The sequence below is a fragment of the Acanthaster planci genome, linkage group LG09 (assembly GCF_054643075.1).
Source record: "Acanthaster planci isolate LZ-2023a linkage group LG09, COTS_SCS, whole genome shotgun sequence".
In the NCBI taxonomy this organism is placed as follows: Eukaryota; Metazoa; Echinodermata; class Asteroidea; order Valvatida; family Acanthasteridae; genus Acanthaster; species Acanthaster planci.
Window position 1 is genome coordinate 678,767 of NC_141785.1, and position 6,575 is coordinate 685,341.

The 6,575-nt window shown below is 39.8% G+C and overlaps 1 long non-coding RNA gene across 1 annotated transcript; it reads right to left on the reverse strand.

The window, feature by feature from the left end:
- Positions 1–495: 495 nt before the first annotated feature.
- On the reverse strand, positions 496–4,730 carry LOC147797990 (uncharacterized). Its single transcript, XR_015426523.1, has 2 exons — positions 4,474–4,730; positions 496–4,019 (listed from the first exon to the last, which is right to left on the reverse strand). It is a non-coding gene; the product is annotated as an uncharacterized LOC147797990 (long non-coding RNA).
- Positions 4,731–6,575: the final 1,845 nt, after the last annotated feature.

The following is a 6,575-nucleotide window of genomic DNA, read 5'->3' on the forward strand; positions in this document are numbered from 1 at the left end:
TTTTCAAAACCACGATAACACTGCATGACAGATATAATCGTGTGGGAGTGTCTCCTGGAAGGTGTTTGTAGGCTTAGTTCGTTTTAACGACTTATCATCTGGTTTAAACAACGTAGCTATCTCGTATAAACGACATTATCATTTAATTAATCCTGAAAGAGCCGGGTTGTTTTGGCTCAATCTCGTAGTCAGTGGGACGGATTCCGCCCTCTTAAGAACTCGGCTATGCCACATTATAATTTTGTTGAAACATGACATGCATGTTAAGACACTCCTTACAATAACAAATTTGAAGTTTGAAGTCATTCAGAGATATATGGTTTTGTTGGTACGACCTCCTAAGTGTGGTTACCTGTATCGGAACAGTCCCGGTAGTCAATTTAATAATGCGGACGCGCAATACAGTTACACTCAATGACCCTAGTCGGTCTCTATTTTTTTTTATCTCATCGTTACATTCCACTGTTGGTTGCGACTCTCGCATAACAAATATCATTATTGAAATTAAATTTATTTTATTACTATTATTATTATTGTTATATATTTCTATTAATGACACCAAGGATTCCTCAAAAGCGCCCTAGGCACACTGTAGCTCGCAAAGCCTGAAGAAACCTGTAGAAAGGAGACAGTGAGAAGCAGTTACAGTTTTAGCGGTGGGAGGAAAAACCCAAAGGAATATTCTGGGTAAAATCTACGGAATCAGGTAAGGACTGAAAACCCAATCCGGGCCGGGATTTGAACCCGGGCCGCAGAGGTGGAAGACGAGGAAAGAACCACTACGCCAACCTGAATCTCGTACAATTATTTTCATGTGAATGGTTGTCCCCGTAATCAAAGAAATTTGGAGGGGCTGCGTAGCATCGTGATCAGAATATTAACAAGAATATAATATAAAATATAATATATAGGCCTAATATTTATGGAACACAGACAGTATAATTTTTTATATATCATGTACAAAAGGCCACAATAATTGCAATACATGCTCACCGGATTTACTAATACACACAGCTGGCATGACCACCTACAACTTCCAGTGGGGCTATTTCCATAAACCAGTATGTACGTGTGAATATTTCTGGAGAGTATTTTCTGATGTGCCCGGGACATAAGACCACAACAATTGTGACCTGTAAACACTGAATTTTGAAAACTGATGAAATGCACACAGGATCATCTAAGCCCATTTGACTACATGTATTCACATAGACAGTGTGAATAGTGCATATATGTTTACACAGTGCCAACATTTTTTTTAATGACAGGGCTTGTGAGGAGTATGCTGGAATATAAGCCAAGATGGCAGATGTGGACTTTCAATCAGAACTGAACAAACCAAAAAATTAGATCTTTGTCTAAAATCTCCAAATTATGATAATTTGAACCTTGTTAACGATTTTGACCCCCCTATTCCATTTCACTACCATGGATATGTACCTGGTGATTACAAATTATTGTGCATATTGTAGTGGAAATCTGGTACGTGGTATAATAAGAAAAGCTATCATTTCATGAACTAATCTGTTTACTTGCAGCTTTGTAGACTGGAAAGTATTTCTGATTATGAAATAAAACAAAGAAATATTGCATGCTCAACTGAAGAAATGTTAATGCATATTTATGAACAGGACACCAAATACCTGAAATGTCATTCACCCAAATAATGGATCTGGCAACTCTTCTTAAAAAGCTGTGGAGTAAGTTATGAGAACAATAATATCATGCCTATTCTGTTAAATGCTAGGCCTTGTATGACGTATGTATACCTGGTATAAAAGGGTTAAAATTGTCCCAAACTTTCCAGGTGAAGATGCACTATTATATTTTGAGATTTTTTTTCCAGGTAATAGCAAAGTGGTAGTACCCTCACTTGGAATTTGTAAATAGGTAATCCTTGGTTGAAAATTTCTGTGAAATAAGTCAAAAGTGATGCTGCCGAATAACTAAGGATCCTGAATGTGTGTCTCACAACTTCATGAAGTACCTGTGGAATCCAACCACTCTTAGCAATGCTCAAGGAAAACCATACACTGAATGACCAAGAGCTCACTAAGTCAACCTGGGGTACTTTTCATCTGACAGTAAGAGTGAGCCAACACAACAGTGTAATGGGAAAATTATGTCCAAATACATGTATTGCAATTAATCCAACAAATGCATGCTACTCAGGTCATGAATTAATAAATTGACAACTACATGTATATACACTATGATATGCTAAAACCAATTCAACTTTCCAAAATGGACCATAAGGGCAATGAGCCCCAAGCTGGACCAAGAGAGGGGGCAATTTTCCTAGAAACGCAGGCTTCTTTAGCAGTAACTGAACTTGGCCGGTTCACAAATGCCTGTGAAGTGTACACAGTGTAGTAACATCCTCGCCAACAAAATGAGCACTCCTGACCAACACAGCTCTTTTCAACTGATGAGAGGGGATGCTTCTGCTCAAAACAAACAGAAAAATTATATTTAAGAAGTGGTCACTTGCATGGTCAGTACACAGGGAATTCACATAGTATACTAGGTTGCAGTAGAATTCAATTTTTCCAAAACAATAGCCTGTCCAAATGCTACACATCAGATCTTGCATAAAAGATGCACGAAAATATAAGTATAAAATTGTTCTTAAATTTAGATATATTCAGAGAACAGCAGCTTATATGTCAGACCATGAAGAAACAATACATGTACAGAACTTCAAGTGAAATGTTCTTTAGTAAATGGAAATATTATAAGCTACATTGACCACCTGTATAGGCTTCCAGGCCCAGTTACAAAAACAGCTGAAATTTTGTAGATGATGAAAATGCTTAAAAAGTAACTGTAAAGGGCACCCCCCTGAAGTTTAAGAGGAGCAATCTAGCCAGTCTTAATCAAAGCATGATTCTGTGAATTGATTAGAGTACTTAGGCCTATCTCTCCTTGTTTTATGATGCACACTTTCAGATGAGAAAAGTGCCCCAAGGAAATTTTGAATATGGGAAAAAGTTGTCTTGCCTTTGAACTTCAACATGATAGTTCTGCAAGGAAAATGTATCGTAACCTGCCCTGCCTCATCTACAGTGGTTGTGTGCAAAATATGCATGAACATCAGGCCAGTACGAGGTCGAATTTCAAGATTATTTCTTTGACTAATTACCAAATGTGCCCAAGTGTAGAGGTCATGGAAATTGCCCCCCCCCTTTTTTTTAATTGTTGGTTAACTTTTTCCCCCTTCATATAATGCATCGACCCAGAATTGTTCTCCCCTGTAACATAATGGACTTGACCAAAAGTGCCACATCAGCAGGGACAGGAAGTTGCCTTCATTGTTTCTCATGCAATGTTCAAGGCAACACCATCTTCATTAAAGTCACAAGCTTTCCTGTATTCCTGACTGGTGTATTTCCATTATTTTTACAGGTATGTTGATTTATCATTTTACCTTTCATTTCTGTATTATACCTTGTCATAGATATCATTGGAATTGTATTTTGTTATTTTGGTACTTTATTTTACTTACAAGCGACATGAAGAAATCAGTTGTTTAGTCTTGAGACATTGAGATAATCAATTCCTTGAGAGTGTGAAGCTTTCTGTAGGAATAACAAGGTTCCCTCCTTGACTAAAGTATTCTTTGGAACCTTACTGCATTTTTGCCAAGTTTTTGAAAGATGAGGTTCTAGACAGCTGTGATAGTATGACTTTAATATGATGAATTATGGTTCATGTCAAGACAGCTGATTTGTGAAGTTTACGTAATTTAGATCAAGGATTGTTGCAAGATTTCTTGGATGCCAGAATTAGTTATGTATAAATAGTGATTTTAGTTAAGACTGATTTCTGAACAATCATTTTGTGTTTTAGAGTTAGAAGTTTTGTAAGTTACATGTGTCTCGTGATTTTGCCATACTACCTTTACTTAGAACAAAGGAACCTTGAGACATGTACATGGGTCAGCCAAGACCATGCTGAGTCCAGTGCATGACTCGTGTTCATTCAGCCAGATATAATCCCGGATTGTTTATCTCAGCCACCTGTGGGAAAGTGCAGTTGGGCTGTGTGATGGTGATATAGACTTATGTATGGGCAAGTATGCCAGAGAACAGCATATTGATAATTACTAAGGCTAGCTAGTATCGATATTGTGTTAGGTTGATAGGTTAGCTCATGGATAGATATCGATATCGCAAGTGTTTTCTAAGCAATCAGAGTTTTAAGGAATTTATCATTGCGTTATGTGTTTTGCCAGAATTTGTACTACTCAATCATTTCTTTATTGTTTCTCATGCAATGTTCAAGGCAACACCATCTTCATTAAAGTCACAAGCTTTCCTGTGTTCCTGACTGGTGTATTTCCATTATTTTTACAGGACTGCGTATCACATCATATTTTAATGTAACACCTGCACATGTATGCCCTTTCGGTCATACACGGGTGTAACACAAGGCCTACCCAGAGCCTATTGAAAAGGCTTTATTGACAGCTACCTTTTTTGTTCCTGAAAACTGGCGATTTTCTACTCCCACTGTCCCAACTCCCGTGTCCGAACAGGTCTCACATCGGCGTGTAGGCCTAGCTAGGGCCCACTGTCGATGACGGTAGGCCTATTCTATGGCTTGGCCCAACCATCATGACCATGGCCTAACCGAAACGTCATTCTTTTTACTGTGTCACTTACGATCAAAGATTATATAGCGCCGCGTAGCGGCGCAAGATGGGACATTCTGCCATAAAGGTCACGAAGGGCGCCATTCGAGTGTGAACGTTAATGTGTGTGCGAGCCTGTCGCGGCGCCTGCGCCTGCGCATTAACATGCACTGCGCAGGCGTAGTCCAGTCTGAATGGCGCCCATGTGATAACAACGTTTTGCGCGTATTCATGGTGAAATTCCCCATCTTGCGCCGCTACGCGGCGCTATACGATCTTTGCTTACGATGGCACGTGCCATGTTTACATTGCCGGCCAGCTGCATGTTTGGGAGTAGCGATATGGCGGCCGTTGACGTCAACAAGAACGGCCAATGCGCTATCCAGAGTTTATTACAGAGATCAGTGGTGTAGAATACGAAAATGACGCGAACTGGCTATTTATGATGAATACATAAACGCACAGTGAATCGAGGGCGAATTTCAAGAGTTGCACGCTCATGCTCACGTATTCTCTTACACGTCACGCACGCGTGAATCTGCATCTTCCCGCGCCATGTCGGTTTCCACCACGCCGTGCGCAAATATTTTGATTAGACACTGTACTAATAAAATGGATCGCATATGCCGCGTGGTCTAAATATGGCGTCCCCACAGTCGTGTGTAACGTGGCAGATTCCATGACGGTGGCAAGGTTAAAACTTTCATCGTGTATAACTACAAAAACACCACTCTATTTAGAACAGAAAATATAACATACAACTGTAAGCTCACCAGTCAGCTACGACACCTGACCGCGATAGTTTCTTTTGGCACTCGGGCCCAAACAGGGCAGATCTGGGTCGAGATTTTGGTCAGTTTTCCGGCGCCATGCGCATGCTGCATCTGCCCTGCGGGTTTTCGCGGGCGAAATTTAAAGAGGCCGTACTAACACAAGAAGTGATCTAACAACTTGTGACTTCAACTCATTAGACTTGCAAACAACGACTTGTTACCACCTCTGCGGCACGCATGCCCACGAAGATGCCAATCTAGTCAGGGTTCTTGCTTTGATGTTTCAGATCATACAAATTGTTCTACCAGGTTCACATAATTTATCCTCATGAAAAAATAACTAAGACTACTATTGGTATAACTATTGGATTCTTAACTGTAGGTGGGGCGTATACATTAGAATGCCCATAGCCGTATGGTGTCCAGCTCAGTGATAATGGGTGGTCTCGTTCAACATAATTATTCATTCATCTTAGTTTACACTTCCTGGCCAACATATATCTTTTGGTCTTACAGTTCCCTTACATACAAAAGCTGCATGTAGTAAATACATTTCCAAGTGGACAAATAAGATTTTTTACTCAAATCAAAGTAAGTGGTTCTCGTAACAATACTGTTAAGTTATATATTCTTTGGTTTATTGTTTATGGTTCAGTGTGGGTAAAAAATACGGGGGAAAGGGAGGGCGTGTTTTCATATTTGCGAGCACGCGCGTCAACTTGAAATTTCTCTAATTCCCGTTTGAGACAGCGTTTCAGATTCGCGCCGATCCAAAACGAAAGATAAGATTTGAATACGGTTCGACGTAATTAGGAGCGACTAGACGTGCCAGGGGATGAAAAGTCGACCCTTGAAGTCATTCAGAACGACTCAGGGATGATTTCGTTTCGGACATAGCTCTAATGTGAGCCGAAATCAACACAATGGTATTTAAATGTATAAACAAGTTGTTTGCCTTATGAGTAATTCCCAAATCCATGACGCGCCAACTTTATACCCGTCTCATGCGTTAGCTATCAATACATGATCATTCCTCCACGGAGTAAATAAAAAGCACATTTTGGAAAACAAACAAATATGAAGTGACAGAGAAGTGTAAGAAATTATGAAATAATGTGATGTAATGCTATTGAGGCCTTTTGTGCTTACGTTTGTGAGTATTGCTGTCA